General features: G+C 45.2%; 1 protein-coding gene, 1 non-coding gene and 1 pseudogene across 3 annotated transcripts in view; 1 reads left to right on the top strand and 2 right to left on the bottom strand.

Moving 5' to 3' along the window:
* The window catches only part of ASIC2 (acid sensing ion channel subunit 2), a 1197965-nt gene that overhangs the window by 1021969 nt on the left and 149047 nt on the right, over nucleotides 1-26949 (top strand). The window lies entirely within an intron of this gene.
* On the bottom strand, nucleotides 3229-3331 carry LOC136150491 (U2 spliceosomal RNA; annotated as a pseudogene).
* Nucleotides 16833-16904, bottom strand: TRNAK-UUU (transfer RNA lysine (anticodon UUU)). Its single transcript has one exon. It is a non-coding gene; the product is annotated as a tRNA-Lys (tRNA).

Below are 26949 nucleotides of genomic sequence, written 5' to 3'. Positions count from 1 at the left end.
GAGGAGGAAACCAAGGCATGAGCAACAAAATGGGAAGACGCAAGGGGAGGAAGGGCTGATTCGGACTCTAGAGATCCAAGATAACTCCATGGTTAAGTTGGCTCTGGGCTTCCCAGTTGGTGCTAGTGATAAAGAACCCACCTGCCAATGCAGGAGACAGAAGAGACACCAGTTCAATCCCTGGGTGGGGAAGATCCCCTGGAGGAGGGACAGCAACCCACTCCAGTATTCTTGCCTGGAGAATCCCCATGAACAGAGGAGCCTGGTGGGCTACAGTCCATAGGGTCATGAAGAATCAGACACGAATGAAGTGACTTAGCACACACTTATGCACACTTGGCTTTAGAGTCTTGAAAAATGAGGAATGTGCAGAGAAGTGGAAGCAATAATTCCAGCTTTATGGACCAGCATAAGCAAAAGTCAGGAGGCTTGAGAATTTTGTGGTATGCCTGCGATCTGAATAGATTCTCTGTCACAGAGCGTCTTAACTAGCATCCTCCACCTGCCAACGTGCTTATTTTCTATTGCCTTAGGGGAGGATCCCCAGAAGCAGATAGTGAGACAGGGATTCATGTGAAAGTGATTTATTAGGAAGTACTCCCAGGAAAAATCAATAGTGAATAGGGAAACCTTGAAGATGACTAAGCCAAGCAAGGCAACCAAAGTCCCTGAGAAGGAAACTTCAGTCAGTCCTGGGCGGGGGGTGGGTGGTTCTAGAAACAGCGTAGACAGGTGAGACTCCAAACATGGAGGACCAACAGCATCACCAGTCACCAAGGAACTTGTCAGAAATGCAGAGCCTCAACCCTGGCACAGAGTCTCTGCATCGGATCTCCAGGTCTTTGGAGATGATCACACCTGGTCTAGAGCACACCTCAGCGTTGATCCATGACCACACAAGGGAGCCGGGGTATTTACACACCTTGCATCTGTCTGTCATTGGTTAAGGGCATCCTTCAAGGAGATGTAAATTCCCAGGTAGTGGGAATTTACAGCTCCCACGTAGCGGATGCAGATTCAACAGGCAGAGGAGAGCCTAGGGGAGAGGCTAGCAGTTGGGACTGAAAGTGCACCGGGCCAGGAGCCACATGCAGGAAAGTGAAGGCTCCAGGAGGTGTATGAGTGGGGCTCTGTAGGGTCTGGTCACCCCAGTGGCCCAGGGCAAGCACAGACTCAGAACATCTTTAGCCCAGCACCTGTGGGCACAAAGTCCCTCAGACAGTCAGCTGGGGAAGAAGAGTGTTAGAGTGTTGCAAACTATCCAAAATGGGACCCACTGCAAACTAAGTCGCTTATCTCCAGATTCGTCCTGGGGAAAGTTTTACTCCTTCCAACACTTATCAAGTGTTAACAAAAGAGTCTAAGTAGAGTTAAGTAGGGTTTCCCCTCATTGAATGAGCAGATAAAACATCTTTGTAATTAGAGCATTAACATGTAAATGGACTTTCCAAAGAGTTAGTTCTTTCAAGTAGGTTAAACAGTTCCCTGAAAACTGGGGTGAATTCTCCAGTTGGTCAGCAAATCCCTGCCCTATAGGCCACTGTGGTGAGCAGTGCTTCTTGAACAAGGGCCAATTCAGAACAAATGAAAAATACCCTATGTGCAAGGGTTTTTTTCCATTCAGTCCAGAAATAGTTATAGTGAATCACATGCCCCCTCCAAAAAAAAATGTGTGTTGTTAAATTTTAATTTATCTGCTTTATTATCTAGGACCATGTCAATTAGAAAATTTGGCACTGTTTTTAACCTGTAAAATATTAATATCTATGTATTTATGAGAAATAGCCCCAGAGGTAGCCTTCCGTTTTTGCCTCTTGAAATCAAATCACACACCGTACCATCATAGAGCTGGATAGAGTATGGATTTGCTGTACAGTAAAAGTCAGAGGAACTTGGAGGTGAGGGTCTAGGAGCAGCGGTATGTCTCTGGTCCCTGCCCATCCAAGAGACCCCAGGGCATGTAGATGGTCCTCAGTGAATGTCACCTTAGTAACAGAGCAAACCCATCTCTTGTCCCCACATATAGCTTCATCTTTCATAAATATATCTAAATACTGTTTTAAATCTGTGAATTAATATGACCTATGACATGTCTTTATTAAGAAGGGGAAGAGGAGGAGAAGGGGGAGGAGGAGGAGGAATAGAAAGGAGGAGGAGGTGGGAAGTGGGGAGGGGAGAAGTGGAAGGAGAAGAAGAGGAAGAAGAAAAACAAGATGAAGAAGAGGAAGGAGGAGACAGACAAAAGGAAAAAGAACTGTCTTTCATGGTGAGGAGAAAAATATCTGAGTAAGATCACTGCAGCGAACTCTGGGATTAATTCCTCGACATGCAAACCCCCTCTTCAATCAAAGGTTCGGGAAAAGGCATGTAGCACCGTTCTGGCCAAAGAGATGTAAGGAGTACTTTGCTGGGCAAGTGTTTTCTGTCTTAAGAGGAAACTTTGGGGAGTGTGTTTCTCCTTCCTGCAGATGTGAGCAAGGACGTTAGGAACACAGGGAGCTACACAGGGAGACAGCCTGAGTTCTGAGAAAGCAGCGCTGTGAGCGGCAGCGTGCATGGAGGCCTTGGGATGTTGCCCGTCCTAGCTCTAGGTGGCCGGCAGCCTCCCTTCCTCCTCTTCCTCCTCTTCAAGCTCCTTCTCCATCTCTACCTCCTTCTACCCACCCCCTCCACCTCCTCTCTCCTCCCCTTCTTCTTTCCCCTTCCTCTTCTTTTAGCATCTTTTCCAATTTTATTGAGATATGATCACTGCACAATAATATGCACATATTTAAAATGCTCAATCTGATGAGTTTTGACAAAAACGCCTGAAACCCATCAACACAATCAAGAAAACAAACATTTCTATCCCCTCATGTCTTTTTTGTAATCCCTTTCCCTCCTTCTGTCTCCATCCAAAGGGAGCAATTGATCTGGTTTCTGTCACTCTCCTTTAGTTTTAATTTTCTCGAATTTTATGGAAATGGAGGCTGACAATATGTTCTCTTCTTGTCTGATTTTAACCAGGCATAATAACTTTTAAACCTCTCCATATTGTTGTATGTATCAACTAGACACACTTATTGGTTCTGGTAGCTTTCTTTTCTTGCAAATTCCTTACAATCTCTTACATAGATTATTGTTTTCTCTGTGACTAAAGTTGGTGTTACTTTTTCCTTTCCAGTTGATATGTCTTTTTGTTTCTTATCTCATTGCACGGGCTAGGACCTCCAATACAATGCTTAATAGAAGTGGTAAGTGCACATCTTCTTGTCTTGTGTTTGATCTTCAGGGGAAAATCTGATAAGAACAGATGCTACACTTGATCTTAGCCAAAAGGCCGAGAAGCGATTCTTTAGGGGAAAATCATTCACTCTTTCTCCATTATTATTAAAGTCTTCTATACCCTTACCAATTTTCTGTCTACATATTGTATGCATTAGTAATAGAGTATTGATGCCCCCAGCTGTAACTATAGTTACGTCTATTTCTACTTTCAATTCTATCTGTTTTTGCTTCATGTGTTTGGAAGCTCTGCCATTAAATGCATAAATACTTATTATTATAATTCACCTTTGGGTGAATTGACCCCTTTACCATTGTTAAGTGAACCTTTTTGTCCCTGATAATATTCTTTGCTCTGAGATTTACTTTATCTGATAGTAATAAAGCCACTCTAGTGTCTTTTTATTAGAATTATCATGGTTTCCCTTTTTATATACTTTCGTCTTTGTCTTTATGTTTAAAGTTGTTTTTGTGAACGGCGTATAGTTGGTTCTCGCTTTGTTAATACCCAATCTGACCATCTCTGCCTTTAACTGAGATGTCGAGACCATTTGATGTAATCTGGTTTTTGACACAATTGGGTTTTCAGTCTGTCAGCTTGCTATTTATTGTCTATTTGCCCCTCTAGTCTTTGTTTTCTTTTCCTACTAGTCTGGTCTTCTTTTTGATTGATCATTTTTTTTATCCCATGTTCCTCTCCTCTGTTGGCTTCCTAGTTCTGTCTCTTTGTTCACTGTCTTTGGTGAGTACTCTAGAACAGGGTTTCTCAACTCTGACGCTATTAGGACTTGAGGTTAGATAATGGTTTGTCACAGGATGCCGTCCTGGGCATCCTGGTGAAATATTTAGCGGTATCCCTAACCTCTACTCGCTGGATGCCAAGAACACCTCCCTCCATTATGACAAATATCCCCAGGACAGGCAACCCTGGAACCACAACTTTAGAGTTACAATGAAAATCTTTAACATCACAATCTATCTTCAAGCGAATATTTTATCACTTCATACCAAATAAAAGAAACTTACAAAAGTATACTTACATCGTCCCCACCCCACCTTACTGCTATTTTCGTCACATATTTTTCTGCTACATGTGCTGTAAACCCCACAATACATCACTTTTTTACATGTGATATTTTTTTAAATATCATTTTTCAAAGAGTTTTAAATAAGAAAGAATATTTTATATTTACTCACATATTTCTTATATAAATTCACATATCCATCTGGTATCATTTTATTTTCTGCTTAAAGGACTTACTTTACCATTTCACTTGGTAGTTGTCTGCTAGTGATGAATTCTGTCACTCTTTGTATGTTTGAAAAAATACCTTTGGTTTACCTTTGTCTCCGAAATCCATTTCACTAGATATAGAACTCTAGGTCAACGGTTACTCTCTTTCAATACTTTAAAGATACCACTCCACTGTCTTCTGGCTTTCATTGTTTCTGAGACAGCTGCTTTTGTTTTTGTATCTGTTTCTCTGTGTACAATGTGTCTTTTTCTCTGACTTGAGATTTTTCTCTTTATCACTGCTTTCCCGTGATTTGATAACAGTGTGCTTTGATGTAGTTTTCTGTGTTTCTTACATTTGCTGTTCATTGATTTATTTACATCTTTGGATTTATCAGTTGCATCTATGGATTTATTATTTTCATCAAACTTTTTAAAAATTCTGGCCTTTATTTCTTCAAGGGCTTCCCTGGTGCCTCAGCTGGTAAAGAATCTACCTGCAATACAGGAGACCTGGGTTTGATCCCTGGGTTGGGAAGATCCCCTGGAGAAGGGAGAGGCTACCCACTCCAGTATTCTGGCCTGGAGAATCCCATGGACTGTATAGTCCATGGGGTCGTAAAGAGTCAGACACAACTGGGCAACTTTCACTTATTTCTTCAAATATTTTTTTTCTTTTCTCCCTTCTTCTATCACTCCAGTTCCACGAATATGAGGTCATTTGATGCCTTGCCACAGTGCACAGATACTCCAATAGCTTATTTTGCCTTTTCTCTCTGTGTTTCATTCTGGACAGTTTCTATTGCTGTGTCATCAGGTTCAGTGATCTTTTCTTCTGTGCTACCTACTCTGCGGTGAATTCCACCGATGTATTTTTCACTGAAGATATTATACTTTTCATCTCTAAAACTTTGCCTTGAATCTTGTTGATATCATCCCTGTCTCTCCTTATCATGCTCAATTTTCCCCTATATTCTTGAACACGGTCTATACTTATATCAGCTGTCTTGATGTCCTTGTCTACTAATCTGATCATCTTTTTCATTTTGGGGTCTGTTTCATTGATTGGTTTTTCTCATTATTATGGACGGTAGTTCTCTGTTTCTTTGTATGCCTTATCAGTTTTGATTGGATGTTCGACATTAAGAATTTTCTGCTGTTTGCTGTTGGTTTTCAATTCCTTTAAATTTTGAGAGGCTTTGTTCTGGGATGCTGTCAATTTATTCAGAGACGATTTTAATGCTTTAGAACAGGGATCAGCCAACTATATTCTGCATGCAAAATCCAGCCCACTTTCTGTTTTTGTAAATGATGTTTTAATGGATTATAGTCACTAGCTCCATTCACTCATTTATTCATTTATGTGTGGCTACTTTTGTATAAAAACAGGAAACTTAAATCACTGAGACAGAAACCATATGGCCCATAGAGGCCTAAAATATTTACTATCTGGTCCTTCGAAGAAAATGTTTGACAACCCCTTTTTCAGAAGCTTGCTTTTAAGCTTTATTAGGTGGGTCAAGACAGCCCTAGTCTATGGCTAATTTGTCTCCACTACTGAAGAAATGCCTTTCTGAGGAGTCTGCTTGAAGCCTGGCATATTGCAAAGCTGTTGCACTCTGGCTAATAGAAACATGTGACGTTCCTGGCCCTGTTTGGTCTCTGGGGATTCTCTCAGCCTTGGTTGTTCCATTATACACATGCACTCATCAGTTCTCACCGAAGACTCCAGGGAGACTTTCTGCAGATCTCCGGAACTCTTTCTTCATACAGCTTTATCCCTTAGATATTCTACCCCATGAATTCTAGCCATTTGGAACTCCTGAATTTTCAACTCTGTCACCTCCACTCAGGAAGGCTGCCAGCCTCTGTTAAGGTTATCCTTCCCTGTCCTGCAGTCTTGCAGAAACGCTCCTGGAAGTAGACAGGGCAACTGTGGGGCTCACTCTGTTGGCTGCCCTTCTCTCGGGGAGCCCCAGCCTGTGCTGACTGTTGTCCGGTGTCTGAAAAGCATTCTAGGCTCTTATGCAAACTAAACAGTGTACTGTTTGAGCCAGACTGGGATCGTTTTTCTATGTGCAGCAACCCCCCACCCCCGCCACTGATCTTCCTCAGTCATCCAAGAGGATGGACGGGGTGCTGGATTTATAGAGAATATATTATTCCTTCAAATCGTCAAGATCCATGTCATGAAGGAGATGGTGAAACAAGCAAACAGAACTCAATCAAAAACTGAAAAACAACATACTGCCCTAGGAAGGAGATATTTCAAACTCACAGAGTCAATTTTTACAAATGCCACTGGGCAGCATTACAGACAGGCATGATCAGTTTGATTTCCGGTTAGACTTCTCTTATTATTGTTGCTTTCTTTTGCTTTAATAAGAGATTCCGGAGAAGGTGCCAGAGGATTGGAATTGAATAAATCTTGGAGGCAAATTTCTTTTATTAATACCGCAAAAGGATTGGTGGGAGGTGATTGCTTCTGAGATATTTAATGAAGATTCCAGGTCTCATGAATTTAACACATTTGCTTACATTAAGCAGGTGCTAAATTTGATATAAATCTATACTACTTTCTGGGGGTAATTAGTGCTAGAAGCTTAATACTCTCTGTTTGAAATAGGACTGCCTTTCATTGTCTGACACTGTTGAATTGGAACAAACCCAGCAAGGCCACAGATGACATAGGCCAATGCTTAGGATTAGCAGGTCTGCTGGTGGTGCTGGGTACTTGCCATAAGAGGACAAAGATAGAAGGAATGCAGGGAGGTGTGTAAAAGGGTGGGGGGCAAGGGAAGGGAGTCGAGGACGGACCTCGGGAGAAATTTCAGGCCTTAGTATTAACGCATATATGGGGATTCTAGAAAAATGGTACAGATGAACCTTGCAGGGCAGGGAAAGAGATGCTGACATAGAGAACAGGCATGTGGATGCAGGGGAGGGGGAGGGATGAACAGGGAGACTGGGACTGACGAGTGTGCATTGCTGTGTGTAAGACAGGTACCTAGTGGGAACCTGGTGCATGGCAGGGGAGCTCAGCTCTGTGGCCTGGGGTGACCTGGGTGGGTGGAATGGGGGTGGGCATGGGAGGGAGGTCCAAGAGGGAAGGGATATATACATGCATGCAGGTGTGATCAGTCATTTCCGACTCTGCAACCCCATGGACTGTAGCCTTCCCTGTTCCTCTGTCCACGGAATTTTCCAGGCAAGAATACCAGAGTGGGTTGCCATTTCCTGCTCCAGGGGATCCTCCTGACCCAGGGGTTGAATCCACATTTCTTTGTGTCTCCTGCATTGGCAGGTGGGTTCTTTACCACACCATGTGGGAAGCCCAGATATGTGTATACATACAGCTAATTTGGGCTTCCTTGGTGCCTCAGTGGTAAAGAATCCACCTGCAATGCAGGAGACCTGGCGTCAAGGTTCAATCCCTGAGCCAAGAAGATCCCCTGAAGGAGGAAACGGCAACCCGCTCCAGTGATCTTGCCGGAAAATCCCAGGAGAGGAGAGGAGAGAGAGAGGAGCCTGGTGGGCCACAGTTTCTGGGATTGCAAAGAGATGGACATGAGTGAGCAACTAAGCAACAACAATGACAACCTATTCACTTTATTATATAATTTTGTAAAGCAACTCTCCTCCCAATAAGATAGCAACAACAACAAATGTAACAACAGCAACAAAAATTGAAAGGGGTCAGAAAAAGCAACAAGACACAAATGTCAGGATAATCAGGAGCAGGTAGGGTATCGGGACACTGATTATGAAGAATGCAGAGGACCAGAAATCTGACACATTTGGGAACAGACCACATGCCATGGGAGAAAGTTTAGCAAAGACATAGGTTAAAGGCGAAAGACTAGGGAGACTGTCCTTCCCTCTGAAATCTCAGATGGCAGCATTTTAAGGAAATTTGGGGGCATTCATGACTTTCCCACTCCCAGCAGATCTCACAGGCTTTCTAGACTGGCATGTTCCAGGTGGAGAGATTTTACAATGGCTATGTAGGAGGACATGTTGTTCAGTGTTAACATAATGGTTGATGAGGTATTGAGTTGGAGGCAGGACACCTTGCTTCTGCTTTTACATCATCTTGTCACTAAATAGCCAGGTAGAGTTGGGCAAGTCACCTTAACCTTCTGATATTTTGGTTTCCCCTCTTTAGAGTGAAGGAATTGGGTTGTATGGCTCAATTACAGTGAGAGATTCCTTTAACTCAGCACTGTGTAATATGCCAGTTGCCATAGTCAGCATTTCAGATACAAAGCTCAAATCCTCAAAATAGCCCTATGACACAGACATCATCGTTAGCATCTTTTTTTTTATTGGAGGATAGTTGATTTACAACGTTGTGTTAGCTTCGCATGTACAGCAGAGTGATTCAGTTATACATGTACATATGAACCTTGAACTTTCATTGCTCAGTCATGTCCAACTCTGCAGCCCATGGACTGCAGCCCTCCAGGCTCCTCTGTCCATGGAATTCTCCAGGAAAGAATACTGGAGTGGGTAGCCAGTCCCTTCTCCAAAGGATCTTCCTGAGCTAGGGATCGAACCCTGGTCTCCCACATTGCAGGCAGGTTCTTTCCATCTGAGCCAGCAGGGAAGCCCTACATGTACATATATTCATTCTCTTTTAGGTTCTTTACTCATAGAGGTTATCACAGAATACTGAATAGGGTTCCCTGCGCTGTGCAGTAGGTCATTGTTGGTTATCTATCTTATATTTAGCAGCGTATATGTGTATACGCTGTGTGTATACACAGTGTATATGTGTATATGTTCATCCCAGGCTTCTGACTTATCTCCTCTCACCCACCCATGTTTCCCCTTTGTCAACCATAGGTTTGTTTGTTTTGTAAATAAGTTCATTTGTTTTCTTTTCTTTTTTATTTAACTTAGATTCAGCATATGAGTGATATTATACGATACTTGTCTTTGTCTGACTTACTTCACTTAATATTTTATCATCTCAGTTTGATGAAGAAACTGCAGCTCAGAATGTTTAAGGGCGTGCCCAAAATTTACACAGCAAGGTGAGAGCCAGGACTCCATGGCAGGTCTTGACTCCAAAACCGTAGGCTCCCTTCTGTCTCTAACAGATGATAATTTTGCAAAGTACCATAATTTTGCTTCCCTTGGTGGCTCACAGTAAAGAATCCACCTGCCAATGCAGGAATCAGGAGTTCAGTCCCTGGGTGGGGAAGATCCCCCGGAGAAGGAAACGGCAACCCACTCCAGTGTTCTCATCTGGGAAATCCCGTGGGCAGAGGAGTCTGCCAGGTGACCGTCCATGGGGTCGAAGAGAGTTGGACATGACTTAGCAACTTATACAACAACAACAGCAACTGAATATATGTAGTTAGAATGCAAATGTTAAAATCTGATACAAGTCCCAGGAAAACAGATCAGGAGAGTGTGGATGGTGCCCTGTTGTTCCATCACTGCCCCAACCAGGGCTTCATGAAGGGCCACTGATGGAAGATTATTAAGGATCCAATAAGTGCTTCTTAATTTGAGTCCCATTCATCAGACTTTGATGTAAAAGCAGACCCAGTGTCTGTGGTCTTTTTTTTTTTTTTAAGTAAATCATTTGAAATTATCTGTACTTCTGAGAACTTTGGGTGTCTCAGTAGGTATGGGAAATCCATTTAAAATCAGTATCCTTTTTCTAAAAGTAAGGGCTTTCAAATTAAGCATTCCTTTCATGCATCAGTGACTTCTGAGTTTTGCAATTAATTACTGTAATGTTAAAGGTCTATCATGTTTATGATACACACTGCATTCCACAGGCTTATTATGAATTGTAATTTTTTCATTAACTCCCTTCATATTCACTATTTGCACTCTATTATATCTTAGTTGATCATTTATATAACATTTGAAAGTAATAAAACTGTTTTTCATTAAAATCACTCTATGGTTGTGACATTTCGCTAAGGTTAATAAAAAAATGTTTTGCAAAGGGTGAGGTGGGGGTGGGAAGTAAAGGCTGGTTTCAGTAAAACCCCATTACTTTGAAAACCCACTACTTAGTGTGGTGGTCACGCTTTGAAGTGAAGAGGTCCTTGGTCCTCATATCCAGGCCTTGCTCTTATTAGCTGTGTGGCCTTGAGCATGTTAGTTTCACTTCTCTGAATGTCAATTTCTTTATCTATAAAATAGGGATGATGAAAATAATAGCTTCGTGTTAATAAGCATTGGGAAATGTCTGAATGAAGGAACTGACGAAGCAGTGGAAATTCACTGGTACACTCATGGATCAAATATGGAACACTACTCTCCATTGAGAAAAAAGTCAACAGAAAACTGTCACATTGATAAGAATGCTGCTAGAAACCTGGGCAAGTTGGAAGGGAAGGAATTTATCGCTTCTAGAACAGTAGTCAGTCACTGTGTACTTCACATTTGGAAGAGCAAAAAAGCTTGCAATGGTTCCATTTACGTCCAGAGTCTCAGGAGAGAATGATAAGGATCTGAAGGAGATAATTTCCAAATTGCTGCTGTTTCCTTTGTCTCTGCCTATATTGATATTGTCTTGTCCATTATGATGGAGAGCAACTTCTCGAATCTCAAATATGCAGAGCACAGGCAGGGAAGAGAGTGAGGTACTTAAAAAAGACAATTTAAAATTACAGTCAGATAATTTTTTTTTATTACTTGGAGGCTAATTACTTCACAACATTTCAGTGGGTTTTGTCATACATTGATATGAATCAGCCATAGAGTTACACGTATTCCCCATCCCGATCCCCCCTCCCACCTCCCTCTCCACCCGACTCCTCTGGGTATTCCTAGTGCACCAGGCCCGAGCACTTGTCTCATGCCTCCCACCTGGGCTGGAGATCTGTTTCACCATAGATAATATACATGCTGTTCTTTCGAAACATCCCACCCTCACCTTCTCCCACAGAGTTCAGAAGTCTGTTCTGTACTTCTGTGTCTCTTTTTCTTTTTTGCATATAGGGTTATCGTTACCATCTTTCTAAATTCCATATATATGTGTTAGTATGCTGTAATGATCTTTATCTTTCTGGCTTACTTCACTCTGTATAATGGGTTCCAGTTTCATCCATCTCATTAGAACTGATTCAAATGAATTCTTTTTAACAGCTGAGTAATATTCCATGGTGTATATGTACCACAGCTTCCTTATCCATTCATCTGCTGATGGGCATCTAGGTTGCTTCCGTGTCCTGGCTATTATAAACAGTGCTGCAATGAACATTGGGGTGCATGTGTCTCTTTCAGATCTGGTTTCCTTGGTGTGTATGCCCAGAAGTGGGATTGCTGGGTCATATGGCAGTTCTATTTCCAGTTTTTTAAGAAATCTCCACAGTTTTCCATAGTGGCTATACTAGTTTGCATTCCCACCAACAGTGTAAGAGGGTTCCCTTTTCTCCACACCCTCTCCAGCATTTATTGCTTGTAGTACAGTCAGATAATTATATTCTCTTGTAATTCAGACAGTGATTTGCTTGACAGTGGTTCAGCCCAGTCTGACACCTCCTGGCAACCTGGAGCTGGAAAAAGTTTTAAATCGAAGAACAAATAATAATAACCACCATCACCAGCAAAAGTACTTGGCAGAGCTTCAGGACGGCATTTTCCCGCTTGTTACTACATTTGATTGTTAAAAGAATTCTGCAGGAGAAACAGAGGAATCAAGGGTGGCTCTAGCTTTCCAGGTGCTCAGGTCAAAAATCTGGGCATCCTTTTTTTTTTTTTTTTTTTTTTTTAACAAAGCCCACATCCAACCCGCCAGCAAATTCCATTGACTGTTGCATCAAAGTATGCACAGAATCTGACCACTTCTCTACCACCACTGTCTCCCTACTCTGGGCATCCTCATCTCTTGCCTGGACCTTCCAGCTGTCTTCTTGTTTATGCCTCAGACCCACAATAGTCACTTCTTAACCCACTGGTCTCTCTGGAGTCCTTTAAAGACACGAGGCAGATGCTGTCACTTCTTCCCTCAAAACCCTCTGTGAGTTTCCCATCTCATGTGAGTTGAAAATCGAAGTCACTAGAAGGTTCTATAAATTCTGTCACTGTCTCCACTTCAGCCACACTGGCCTGCTTGCTGTTCCAAGAACAGTTTCAGGGTCTGATTTTTCCATCTTTTCTTTTTTTTGCATCTCTAGCATCTAGAACTCTACTCACTATTTGTCCAGTGTAATGATTTCCTAAAATGAGCTCTAGATTCTTCCCTGGCCATCCAGTGGTTAAGACGTCACCTTCCAATGCAGGGGGTGTGGGTTCAATCCCTGGTCTGGGAGCTAAGCTCCCACATGCCTCAAGGCCAAAAATTCAAAACACAAGGCAGAAGTAATATTGTAACAAATTCAATAAAGACTTTTAAAATGGTCCACATTAAAAAAAAAAAAAAAAAAACAAGTTCTGAAGTCAGACCACATGGGTTTGCATTTCAAATCCATTACTTACTCACTGTGTGACCCTGATTGGTCTCCTCATCTGTAAAATGGGCATCAGAGAGATCCCTTTGTCCTAGGTGCCATGAGTTGAATCGTATCCCAAAAGATATCTCCAAGTCCTAATCCCTGGTAGCCACAAATATATGAAAATAGAGTCTTTGAAGATATGAATGAGCTAAGGATCTCAGCATGATATTATCCTGGATTTAGGGTGAATCCTAAATCCAGTGGTTGGTATCCTTGAGAGGAAGGAAAGTAGGATGCGAGATGCATGGGGAGAGGGTTGTGGAGGCTGAGGAATGCTGAGAGCCACCAACAGCTGGAGGAGGTAAAGATGGATTCTCCCTCCCTCCCTCCAAGGGAGCACAGCCCAGTCAGAGGTGCGCTGGCTACAATGGTTTCCCTGGTGGCTCAGTGGTAAAGAATCCACCTCCCAACGCTGGAGACACAGGTTCGATCTCTGATCTGGGAGGATCCCACATGCTGAGGAGCAACTAAGCTCGTGCATCACACCTATTGAGCCTGTGCTCTGGAGACCAGGAGCCGAAACTACTGAAGACCATGCACCCTGGAGCCCATGGTCTGCAACAGGAGAATCCCCCCGCTATGAGAATCCCGTGCATCTCAGCTAGAGAGTAGCCTCAACTCGCTGCAACTAGAGAAAAGCCTGTGCGGCAATGAAGACCCGCCACAGCCAAAGATAAATAAATAAATAAATGTGTTTTTTTAATAAAAAATCAGCCAGCTAGATTTCAGACTTTTGGTCTCCAGAACTTTGAGACAATAAACTTGGGCTGATTTGTTACATCATCTCCAGGAAACTAATACAATAGGGTCGGTGAAAGGCAGTAATGATCTTATCTATACAAAGAGTGCTGTGGTAAGTAGCTCTCTGAGGGTCAGCTATAAGTATTAGCCTTCTCTTACAGACAGTGGAACCAAAGTGCTGAAAAAATAAATGACTTATCCAAGAGCTCACTGCCGCTGTGTGCTGGGTCAGGGGTCCGAATTCAGGTTCTGCTGGGTTGCCTGGCACTGTGATGCAGATGACCTCTGGCTAATGGTAATCCCAACAAAGTCTTTTTTTTTGTAATTTTTAAAAATAATTTTATTTGTTATTTTTGACCACGCTGGGTCTTCACAGCTGTGCAGGCTTCCTCCAGTTGCAGCGAGCGGGACCACTCTCTAGCTGTGATGAGAGGGCTTCTCATTGCGGTGGCTTCTCTTGTTGCAGAGCACAGGTTCTAGGGCATGCAGGCTCAGTAGTTTCGGTTCCTGGCGTCTAGAGCTCAGGCTCAGTACTGGTAGCACACCGGCTTAGTTGCCCTGAGACATGTGGAATCTTCCCAGATTGGGGATCAAACTCATGTCTCCTGCATCAGCAGGTGGATTCTTCATCACTGAGCCCCAGTGAAGTTTTTTCCAGCTCCTAATAGCCTCTGAATTGGCCAGATGCTTGCCAGCAAAGGGATGTGTCTTTTTTCCTCAGTCAACCAGAACTCCCCAAAGAGGCTCTATGTTGCTGAAGCATATTCAGACGTGAAACAAGGCACACCCTGGCGACCTCACAGTTTGCCCACAGAGACCAGAAGGAGCAGAGCATTTAGACTTGCCTGGTAGGGTCCTCAGCTCCGCATGACCATGTGAGTCTGCAGGCTAGTCACTTCACAAAACTCCCCACACACGGGCTCAGTACATATGCCTGGATGTCGTCTGGAGATGGGATTCTGACCTACAGCCAGAGGCTTCAAGAAGCATGGTTTCTAGGGGCTTCCCTAGCTGTCCAGTGGCTAAGACTTGGCCCTCCAGTGCTCAGGGCATGGGTTCCATTCCTGGCCCAGGAATTAAGATTCTACATGCTGCAAGCCCAAAAACCAGAACATAAACAAAAAGAACCAATACTGTAACAAATTCAATAAAGACTTAGAAGAAGCACAGTTTCTAAATATCACAGGGTCCCCCAAATAGCTGAATGAGTCCTCCCCACCATGGTTTCCAGTAGAAATTTTCCCTGTAAAATCAGCCAGCCTGAAATCGCTAACAAGGACTTGTGATTCCTGGCCCGGTAGATGGAGACGGAAGTGGGGGAATGAAGGGGGATTTCAAATGAAACCATTCACTCTGCCCACCTGGCCAGCACCGGATCCCAGGAAGGGATGTTGAATTTCCTCAAGAGACACTGCCTTCGTTCAGAGCATGCTGGGAACAGAGGGTCTAGCAGAGGGGAGGGACCCAGCAGGAATGAATGCAGTGCAATGCTCCCCACCACCCACCTGGTCACTGTCGCTCAGACAGCGCTCCCCCTCCTCCTTAGTGAGACCTGGGATAGATGGGGGACTTCACTGAGCTCTGGCGGCTAATACTATAGCTAGCAAACTACCTTTTGCAAGAGACGTGCACCTCATTAGGAAAACTGGCTGCATGCCAGCGAATCTTGCTTCCTTGACAGGTGGAGTCTGATCACCCTCTCCTGATGGAGACATGGGGCTGGGGGCGGGGTCTGTTATCCAGAAACGCAGCGTGTAGAACTCAAGCAAAAGTACAACCAGATTCTGAAAGAGAGCCTCTAAGACAAACAGAAAAGCATTTCTAAGCCTGTGCCGAAGGTAAAGCTGAAATAAGGACCAGGGTGAAGAACACTGGGCAAAACATTGGGTAACTAAGAGGTGGTTGGATGCGGATGGGTGATGCTGGGATGCTCCAAGGTAAAGTGTTACAGAGTAGTTACACTTGCAATTCTGGAGTCAGTCAGGCTGCTTGGATTCAAATATGACCTCGACCATTTTGTAGCTCTGTGACTAAGGCAAAATCTCCTAACAGCTTAGCTTCCATTACCTTACTCACGAAATGAAGTTTGCAGAGATTGCATGAGTGCTGTCACTCCAGTTGTGTCTGACTCTTTGCGACCCCATGAACTGTAGCCTGCCAGGCTTCTCTGTGCATGGAATTCTCCAGGCATGACTACTGGAGTGGATAGCCATTCCCTTCTCCAGGGGATCTTCCCAATCCAGGAATTGAACGTGCGTCTCTTTAACCATCTGAGCCATCAGGGAAGCCCAGAAACTACTTATCGCCTGGCATATAAAAGGTGCTCAATAAATATTGGCAATTACTCCTAACATGGTTATTATTGTGAGTAGATCCACTGAAAGGCTTGGGATGGGCTGGATGCTGAAGCCTAACAATCAGAAGCATCCTTGCTTCTGCCTAAACTTCTTGCCTCATCTTCCCACCATAGGCAATAGCAAAAAGCCACTACATGGAGAATGCCTAGCAAGATGGAAGACCAAGACTGAACAGGAAGGATGGTGATGGGGAAACAAGAGAAGAAGGGCATTTGTGTGTTGAGGGCATTTGTATGTTGGTCTACTGTTCAGTGGTCTCAAGTGATGTTTCTGAAAGTTGGAAATAAGTAGAACTGTTGTTGGCCAAGTCCTATTTTCAGTGAATGAGGATCTCGGGTCAAGATCTTATAGTCAATCTTTCTATAGTTTTATGTCCATTCTTTTCCAGAATGTGTTTACTCCTCAGAGAATTTGAGGGGAGGCTAGGCTTCTTGAAGCAGAGGTGGCCTTAGTATTTGGGCTTTCCTGGTAGCTCAGTAAAGAATTCTCCTGCAGTGCAGGAAACACAGGTTCAATCCCTGGGTTGGGAAGATCTCCTGGAGAAGGGAGTGGCAACCCACTCCAGTATTCTCTGCCTACATCGACAGAGGAGCCTGGCCTTATTATTTATCTAGAAAGCCATGGGAAGCAAACAAAGAAATCTAGGAAAGAGTTACAGATACACTGAAAATTGTTGCAGATTAGATATCTCTGAGGAAATCTATAATCAATTCCTACTTTTTTTTTTTTTTTTTTTTTTTTTTTGGCTGCACCACACAGCTTGTGGGATCTTAGTTCCTCAACCAGGGATCAAACCTAGGCCCTGGCAGTAAAAGTGCCAAGTCCTAACCACTGGACCATCAGGGAATACCCATCAATTCCTACTTTCATTCCATAAATACTCCCTGTATTCCTCCTATGGGAGAAGCAAACTAGACCCTAAGAAGGCCATGATGATGCCTGCATCAGATGCCCACCAAATGGAAAGAAAGAACCTGTCAACAAATGCTTAAAGTGGATGTGACTTATGATCAAAGTCGGAAGGGAAGGAGCTTCCGAGCAGAAGAACTAACTCAGCAGCTGTTTGAACACAGCATGAGTTTTAGCCAGTCAGGCCGGGTTTCAGCCTCTGGCTTCATCACCCATGAGCTCTGAAAACCCGTATAAGCCTCTTCACTTCGCAGCCTTGGTTTCTTCACCTGTAACACAGCACGGCTACCATCTCCGGGATTGTAGAGAGGATGGTTTGCGATAACATGTACTGTCGCTCAGACATTGGCACGTGGTAGAGATGCAACTAAAATCTGTTCCTTCCACTGGAGGGGATCCAGAAAAGGCTTTCTAAAGAAGGAGCCGTTTAGGCAGGATCCGAAGGAGGAGTAAGCGCCTTGCCAGGTAGAGTGGGATGCTTTTCGAGGATGCTTTCCACAATATTGTGATTTCTGCCCAACTTTTCAGGAACCCATATGCCCGCTGACTGACAGTAATTTTACAAAGCCAGACGTGTCTGTATTCTTTCGTGATCCAAAAAGAAAAACTCTTTTTATTTTTTGGTACTTAGCGGTTGTTTTGTGGTAGTTACAAAACGTCCTCTAACTGCCAGCTACGCATCCGCCAAAAATATCACCGGGGGCATTATATGTGCCAAGTAACTAAAAGGAAGGCAGGAACTGGTTTCCTTCCATTAAAGCGGAGCGAAGTCTTGCAGGTGGAAAACTAGCACTGAGGCTGAAGAAGAGGTATCCGAGCTGACAGCTGCACGCTGGGGTCCCCTGCCGCCCGCATGGATGGCTGTGCACAAAGGCGCTGGTGCTTTGTGGATTGCAGCGGGCCGCGGGGACCCATTAGTATCCAAGCTGCCGTGAGCTTCCATTTCTCATGCACTTGAAATTCTGACCAAGGTGGGGAAAGAAATAAGAGCAAGGTCTCTCCCGGGGTTCGGGGCTGAGATCAGGGAAGCAACCTCGGTGGTGTCTCGGGCCTGGCAACCCCAGGCGTCGGCTGGGGGCGCTACTGCAGGGAGGCCGGAGGGCAGCGCGGTCCACGGTGACAATGAGCTGCTCTGCGCCTCCGGGTCTGTGCGTGCGCAAAGTGCGCACGCGCACACACAGTCTCCCATCCCTCCGTGGCGCTATCCACTGCTGGTCTGCCTTCTTCCAGAGTGAGCGCTGGAAACTCATCTCACCTCTAGTCGGTGGGCAGCATCAGAGAAGGAGATGGTGCCTGTCTGCCTGTCCTCCGGAATTCAGACTGGTCTCGCTCTGCCTGGACTGCCCTCCCCCATCTCCTTTCCTGAACTTGAGGCTCAGTTCTAATGCCACCACCTGGTCATCTGGACTTTAAGAGTCAGAAAATAGGGATTATGTGGTCTTATTCACCATCTGTCCCTGGTGTTCAGCACGGCTCCTGACACATAGTAGGTGCTCAGTAAAACTCATGTCAAGTGAGTGACATGCCCAGTCTTCTCCAATTCGTTTGTCCCCGTAAGGGTGGAACTTCTAATTTCTCAGCCTCATGTCTCATATCACATAATTGTTTACATGCCTGTCTTCTCATCTAAACTAGGGACTTTTAACCGAGGGTCCACAGGTGAGTTTCAGGAGAAATCAAACACCCTGAAATGTACACAGAACATGTGTGTGTGTGTGTGTGTACACATGCATGCACACACCTAGGTTCATCTTTTTCTGGAGGGAAGGTCCCAGCTCTGACCAGGTTCTCATGATTAGAATAAGGTTGGAAACCAGACTAGTCTGCAGAGGACTGGGCTGTACCCACTCCGAGGCCAGGGTCCTGGCTAGCACAATGCCTGATATACAATAGGTGATCAGGATGTGTTCATTGAATGTGAGAGAATGGTCTTAAGCCCTGACTCAGGCCTCCACCATCACCAGATTCCCAGACATGGATTCCTCCATTCACACCACCACCAGCACCACCCACCCTTCAACTGATGGATAAAAACTGCACCACAGCAAGTCAGAACAGGCCATGTGTCTCTGAGCCTCGGTTCCCTCACCTGTGAACCTGGAGATAAGTCTTGCTCTGCCTACACTCCTAAGTGGTCATCATGATCAAATGAAATAGTAGGTTCTTTCACCTACATTCAAGAAATCCTTATTGAGCCCCCTCTGTACCAGGCTCTGGAGGTACATAGAGAAATGAGGTGTACAACCTGCCCTCAACGAGCTCATAATCTAATGGGGGAGACCGACAAGTGACCAGTTTCAACATGATGTGGAAAGTGTGGCAGCACTAGAGGAAAGCCCACAGGAAAGCTGAAAAGTTAAAAAGTGGAGACCTCTCAGGGACTTCCCTGGCGGTCCACTGGTTAGGACTCCATGCTTCCACTGCAGGTGGCACAGGTTCGATCCCTAGCCAAGGAATTAATATCCAGTGCACCACATGCCAAAAATATTTTCTTAAAAATGGAGACAGCTCAGAGGAGACACAGAGATCTGAAGGATGAATAAATGTTAGCTAGAGAAGGGGAAATAAAGGGCATTCTAGGAAGGGGAAACAGCCTTGCAAAGGCCAGGAGACAAGAATACAGCACCTTTCTGGGGCACCCAGCTTGCTCGGCACACTCTAGGAGGGTCAGAGAGATAGGCTGGGGGCGTGATCAGGGACTGGGTCATACAGGGATGCCAAAATTGGACTTTTTCCAGAAAACAGTAGGGAGGGCTTTTGAGTCAAGGCATTGAAAAATGCAGATTTGTATTTTAGAAAGCTGACTCTTGGCTACAAGATAGAGAGCTCATTGGAAAAGCAAGATGGGGAGGACCAAGACCAGTCAGGAGCGAACGGGGGCCATCCGGGGCAGAGGTGAGGGTGGGGTGGGGACTGGGGGACAGAACGGAGTCCACAGACACCAGGTCAGCGGCAGCAACCAAACCTGATGAATTAATGAGAAAGCATCTATAGATCGAAAGGGCTGGTTCTTCAATATAGAAGCGCTTCCTTATTCTATATGTGGGAGCCATGTGAAGTCATTTCAACCTGCTACAGGCTCCACAAGGCTAGGCTTTCTAGTTTCAAAAGAAGGGAAAGGGCCTTTTCTTCCTATCTGTGAATTCTTTTATCTCTCTGGTCATACAGAGGCAAAACCACTTAGTAACAGTCAAGAGGAAAGGAGTGCTTTTGAAAATAAAGTGACATTAACTCAGGACGGTGTTTGGAAATTGGGGGACCTAAAAGATGCGGAGATATTGCTTTTTGCCAGCAGCTTGGAAGAAGTGCCTAGAAATGCCCCCTAAACAGATCGGGAGGAAAAAAAACCATTTGAGCCCAGATCAGACCGTGGGTTGCAAATGATGCAAAGGATCAGTGTCAGAGAGAACGAATTTGAGAAAGAAAAATGCCTAATCAGTATCAATTTAATAGGCCACTTAAACAGTAGAAGAAGAAATGTTGATGTTCTATGGTGGCGATTTTATAATCACTGGAGTACTTAGCTTCATGTAAGCCATCTCATATTCATTAGAAATAAGAGGAATTTTACTCATTGGAAAGAACTCTTCAATTTATAGCGTCTTAATTGCTCCGGGTTTTAAATTCTGATAAAGGAAGCTCATATTTTGTAAAATTTCCTTTTTAATTAAAAAAATTTTTAATTTATTTATTTTGGGCTGCACTGGGTCTTCATGACTTCGCACAGCTTTCTCTAGCTGCGGCGAGCAGGGACCACTCTCTGGTTGCGGTGCATGGGCTTCTCATTGCGGTGGCTCTCTTGTTGCAAAGCTCAGGCCCTAGGGATGCAGGCTTCAGTAGTGGTGGCTCACAGACTTAGTTGCCCCATGGCATGTGGAATCTTCCCGGACCAGGGATTGAACCTGTGTTCCCTGCAATGGCAGGTGGATTCTTAACAACTGGACCACCGCGGAGATTCAGAAGCTCCATTTTTTTGTGGGTGTGGGGGAGTCAGGCAGAGGGGAGAATTTATTCATTATGATAAAGACATTGGGGTTGGTATGATGCTTGGTTGGCTGTATCAGGAAGAATGGGCTGGATTATGGGTGGTAAGAAACAACCCCCAAATCTTGGTGGCTTAACACAACGTAATTTGATTTCTGATTCATGTTATGTGTCCAGTGTGGCTCCATAGCAGGTCACTCAGGGATCCAGGCTCCATCTCCATGTGACCAAAAGTCACATTGCAGGGGTGTGCGGCCCTACCCTACTGCATGGTTGGGAGGAGAAGACTGTCTGTGAACAGTCCCACTGACTACACAGTGGCACAAAGCCTTCGAGCCCTTTATACCCCCACTGAGATGGGAGCTCCTCAAGGGCAGGGCCCATCTCATGAGTCTTGGTCCCACCAAGACAGTGCCTCTTCCAGAGTACATGATGGTGAGTTTCTGACAAATGCATGAATGAATGTATTGACACATGGATCTGATTTTCAGAACTTGTTGAGCTTTTCTAAATGCGTAGGTCCTGGGAGGTCTGCCTATATTCTTTCACCCAGTTTTCCTTCAAGATTTTATGAGTCCCCAGAGGGGAACACATCTGGTTTCCTGAAACCTCCAAAGCGGACGCCCGAGGCAAGGGAGGGACTCGTGAAGTCTCTACTTCCACCAGGCTAATGGAGCAGCTGGCCTGTCAGTGAATCTGTCACCGGGTTGTCTGAAACTCAGAAATTAGCCATCAGAGGCCAAGAGAGGAAAAAGAGTAGCATAGATGATGTCTTTATTTTGTGTTAGGCATGGTGCTGCCAGCTTTGCTGAACTTTTCTCCTTTAATCCTCAGAGCCGCCCTGGAAGGAAGATGTTATGCTTCCCCTCCCCCACCCCATTTTCCCAATGAGAAAACTGATTCTTGAGAAAAATAAGGCATTTGCCCAAGATCTCATGGCTACTAAGTGGCTTAGAACCCAGGTCTGCCCTGCTCTAAGCCAGGGCTTTGAACCACTGGGCTGACATCTATCTTCTACAACCAGGTCGCACACAAGCTCCAAAGCATTTTTTTCCCTCTGAACTTCCAGCCATGTATTGACAGGGGGAAAAAAAGGATTGAAATTTGAGAATTATGTCTTATTTGAGGCATTACTGAGTTGAATGTACTGAGTTGGAAGAGCCTCTAAAAGTACTGGAACACAATATGGAATAAGCAGTGGGACTTCCAGATCTGGAGTCCTGAGAAGACATTTGAACTAGAGACAGAACTGTGCTAGGCAACACAAACCATGGCTTTAATGAAATTTCCTAGGTAGGAAAAAAGATGTTAGTTTTTACTGGCTGTTAGAGAGAACCAGTGGCAGAATAAGGTGAAAAACGGGATTTCCAGTTTCTGGCACCATCTTGCTGCCCCTCGGGCTCAGAGATGATGTATAAAACTATACCAGTGTGTTAAGAGACTTGATGCCTTCCTGGGCGTTTAAATCTTGGCCTTGATGGAGCCAGAGCTAGCCTTGACTCTGGTGTACATTGGTTGGGACCTACAAAATCATGTTATCGGAATTCCTGTGGAGTGGAAGAGGGAAAACCCAGAAACCCAGATCAAGTGGATGGTGCTCCATGTGTTGGCCTCATCACCAGCAACTCCCAAGTGGTAAGGGCTGTGCAGAGTGGAATGGGTTGCCTTAGGAATTAGAGGGCTCCCCATCACAGGGAAAGTGGGGTAAACACTGACACCAACATTATAGAAAGGTGTATGATGATTGAGCAACCTGATCTTGTGTCCTTTATGATCTGTGAGATCTTTGAATTCTTTCAGGCAGGAAATTCTTAAGCTCTTCTTTTGGGGTCCTGGCTGTTTTTTGTGTTTGTCTTTTGAGGGGTTGGGGGTACAGGAAACACAGGGCCTCTTGTAACGTGTACATGAGAGCTACGCAAACATGCGGACAATTGCCTTGGTGGAACCTGCATGACAGGAGACAGGCAATGCTACAAAAACAAAGTCATAAAGGACTGAGGTCCCTTTCCCTCCATCTGCATTTCGAGAGCTATCCTAAAGGACTTTCAGTTGATAGATTTTTTCCTACTTGTGCCTTTAATTTTGTTGAACTTACTCTCACCCATCTGTTAGTCAAATAGTAGTCTGCTTTTCAGGTGACAATGGGAAGCAATTTCCGACTTGTAGGTAATTTAGAGGTTAATCTTTTTGTGACATCAGCAACCTCCGATGGGTTCCATCTATCTAAACTTTTGCAAACTGAGTCTTCTAAATCAGGGTCCTGCCATTTGGCTCACCTGGTTCCCCCATTAGATTTAAATCACCCTGCTGGACATTTCCATGAAAAACAATTTTCAGATGAATAAAACTAGAGGAAGAATTTGCCAGAAGGATGTCTTGGCTACACTTGGTTCTCTTGGAAGGGCTCCCACGTAATGACTGTGCATGTTTCCAGCGCCGCTGGGAGTATGGTCTTCTTTGTTAATTCCATATTATTAGCTTCCAGAAAGCGCTCTCTCCTCTCCTCCATTGCCTTCTTAGCATAGGACAAGATTGACTCTGAAGTAGATTGATTCATCTTGGGGGTCTTGTGCATTTTCTGGTACAAAAGGGCATCAAGAGGCCCACTCAAGCCTGCAGAAATTATTCTTTCTGCACATATTGTTATGTATTATTATTCTTCAGTGGTGTCCAGGAACCTTCTTTCTGAGTGTGTGAAAAGACACACACTTGGGACACAGCATGGGTTCTCTGACCCCGGGGCTTCCTGGGATCATCTCCATCAGCTGGAGGAGCACAAGTGACACTTGGGTTCTCTAACTTAAGTCTGGGTGGCGTTTTGGAAAGAGGAGAGCTTTGAAGGCAGACAGGCTTGGCTTCAAAGCCCAGCTCCCCTGCTTACTAGCTGTGTTATTCTGGGTCCCTTATGTAACCTCCCTGAGCCTCTGGTTTCTTATTTGTGATAATAATAGTTAACTTTGAGTGAGGGTTCACTGTCTGCAAGGCCCTAAGCTAAGTGGTTTATATGCCTTGTCTAATTGAATCTTTACAGCAACTCTTGGGATGATGTAAAGCATCATCCATTTCATTGCTTCAATCAAACACTGTCGCAGCAGCACAGACTGTGGGAGAGGATTTGGAAGGAAGAGACACAGCAGAAGCTGATCAGCCCCTGGAGGCAGGGGTGGGAGCTGGGTGTGGGTGGTCACAGCAGAACCACCATCTTTGAAGATGGAAGACACCGTCTTTACCACTGGCCAAGGCTGGGTGAGGGGCCCACCTCTCTTCCCCCATCACCCCCTCTCTCCTTGCCTATCGCCATATCCATCCCTTCCATCCAACCAGACTGTGAGTCCCTTCAGGGCAGGGACCCTTTCTTATCTCTGGGTCCTCAGGACCTCCTACAGTACCTGGCAAGTATCTGATGCTCAGTGAAGGAAGTTGAACAGAGGAATAAATAAAGGAATGAATCAGTCCATTTAGCTAGAAATACCTCAGACCTAAGTCGCTAAGATTCCAGTCACAGCTCAGCCTTACCCTAGATAAGTAACTTCTGCTCTCTGCACCTCAGTTTCTTCTTCTGTGAAATGAGGGAATTAGAAAGGATAAGGTCTCAGGGTCCTCCGAGCTTGGCAACTTTGTAACATCCACAACAGCCAGTCAATACCAAGGGCTTCCCAGCTGGCTCAGTGGTAAAATCCACCTGCCAATGCAGGAGATGCAGGTGACACCCATTCAATCACTAGGTCGGGAGAAGTGATTCCTTCCTGGAGAAGGAAATGGCACCTCACTCCAGTATTTCTGCCTGGAAAATCCCATAGACAGAGGAGCCTGATGGGCTACAGTCCATGGGGGTCACAAGGAGTCAGACAGGACTGAGTACAAGGCACAGACAGACAGACTGAGCAGTTCAAGAGCCTGCAGGCCCCAGGAAGTCTCCCTCTTGGAGCGGTAGATAGCACAAGCTTGACCCAGGGAGGATGGAGAAGGATTCAGATGACCCACCCATTCAATGGGAAATCTCATTTTCCCGCTGGCACTTACATTGTGTCTCTAGTATAGACAACCCTGCTCAGCACCACAGTGGATTGAAAAGAACTGAGTTCCATCCCTGTGCTTTATTGGACATAGAACCTGTCTACAAACATCCATCATGCAGGGTCCATCAGGAGAGGAGTCTCAAGAGAGGTCTGAGCTATCGTGTCCTGCTATTCATAGGTAAATAGTGATAACATCTGGCTGGAGATGAGAAGGACTTCCTTCTCTAGGAAATGGCATTCAAAGGGCCCCAGAGGATGAGTTGGACTTGCGCACCTAGAGTTTGAGGAAGGCATGTCAGGCAGAGGGCTTGGAGGTGGGCAAATGGGCCAGAAGATCCTCGTTTGGGAAATGGTAGATGATCTGGTTTTGCAGAGCACTGCATTTATCCAGGAGAGATGCCAAAAGAAGGCTGTGAAAGCTCAGTCCAAAACCCTATGGGGTGAGGGCTTAAACACCAGAGCGAGGAGTTTGTACCTAACACAGTAGGCAGTGGGGAGACATTTAAGATTTTTGAATCCAGGAGTGAGATCCGAGCTGCCTTTGGAAAAATTCATTTGGCTTCATAAGTAGAAGTGTTTGGAGAGAAGAGATGCAAAAACTGGAGGTGGGAGATGGGGGACAATGTTGAGACTGTGGCAATGGTCCAGGGAGAAATTACAAGGAGCTCAACTAGGGCGATGGTCATGGTGCTCAGAAGCTAGAAGCAGAATTGGGAGCCACTGTGGGAGGAAGCCCTGTAGCTTAGTAAGTGACTCCAGAGGTCAAGAGAGGAGTTCCCAAGCTTCCCTGGTGGTCCGGTGTTTAAGAATCTGCCTGCCACGACACCAGTTCAATCCCCGGCCCGGGAAGATCCGACATGCCACAGGGCAACTAAGCCCCTACATCATGACTATTGAGCCCACGCTCTAGAGCCCATGAGTTGCAACTACAGGGCCCCCACAGGCTGCAAGTACTGAAACCTGCACACCTAGACCGTGAATTCTCCAACAAGAGACGCCTCTGCGATGAGATGCCCAAGCACTGCAGCTAGAGTGTAACCCCCTCTCATGGCAGCTAGAGAAAGCCCGTGCACAGCAACGAAGACCTAGCGTAGCCAAAAATAAAATGTTTTAAATTTTTTTTTTTTAAAGAGAGGAGTTCCATCTACTTCTCAGGCTTCGGTATGGCTGCCTTGCCACTTGGGTGCAGAGGTACAACCAAGAGAAATGGCGGAAGGAGGAGAGGCTGATTTAATGGCATCAGGGGCTGGTGAAGGAGGAGATACAGATGACGAATGTGTTTGGGACATGTCAGGTGTCACGTGCCGGCCTGACACCTGAGCTGGGTCACGTGATCAGGCAGTGTGGGCCTACAATGTGCCGGACTCCACGTGGGAACCTTTGTAGGCATCGGCTCCCTGAGTCCTCCACAACCTGCCTGGGAGAGAGGCACTGCTCTCCCTTCAGCCGTAAGATACTGGGATGCTGTGACTCCAGTCTGTTACCAAATGATGCTCTTTTCATCAGAGCAAGTCAAATTCTGCCTCCTTCTTGAGCTCTTCAGAGGAAACAAACAAATCACTGCCATCTCTAAAGCTGTAGTGGAATCTGACATCCCCTGATGAGTTGTCAAGATGCTTTCTGCAGAGCTGGCTCTGTGCTATGCCGTTCTGCTCCCCTCGTGCAGGAGAGCAGGGTTCTGTTTGCTCCGACTCTGGGCTCTGCTGGCTGTCTTAGATCTCACCATTATTTCCTTCAGCCCATCTCCTTCCATTCACTGCAAAGATGAGGCCAGAGGGGGCGGGCCTTACTTGAAGCCCTAGGGAAGCAGGTCCTGCTTTCACTCAGGAGTCTTAGGGCATGTGGCGTGCCAGGACATCAGTAATTCTGCAACTGGGGAGAGGGGACAGGCTTCTAGGGCCCCAGAAACAAGGTGGACCAACCATTTCTTCATTTTCCCAGCTAACAGTCCCCCACAGCACTTGGTCACTGTCCTTTGA

The sequence above is a fragment of the Muntiacus reevesi genome, chromosome 18 (assembly GCF_963930625.1).
Source record: "Muntiacus reevesi chromosome 18, mMunRee1.1, whole genome shotgun sequence".
Taxonomy (NCBI): Eukaryota; Metazoa; Chordata; class Mammalia; order Artiodactyla; family Cervidae; genus Muntiacus; species Muntiacus reevesi.
Note: the sequence above shows the minus strand (reverse complement) of the source record. Positions and strands in the feature narration are given on the sequence as shown.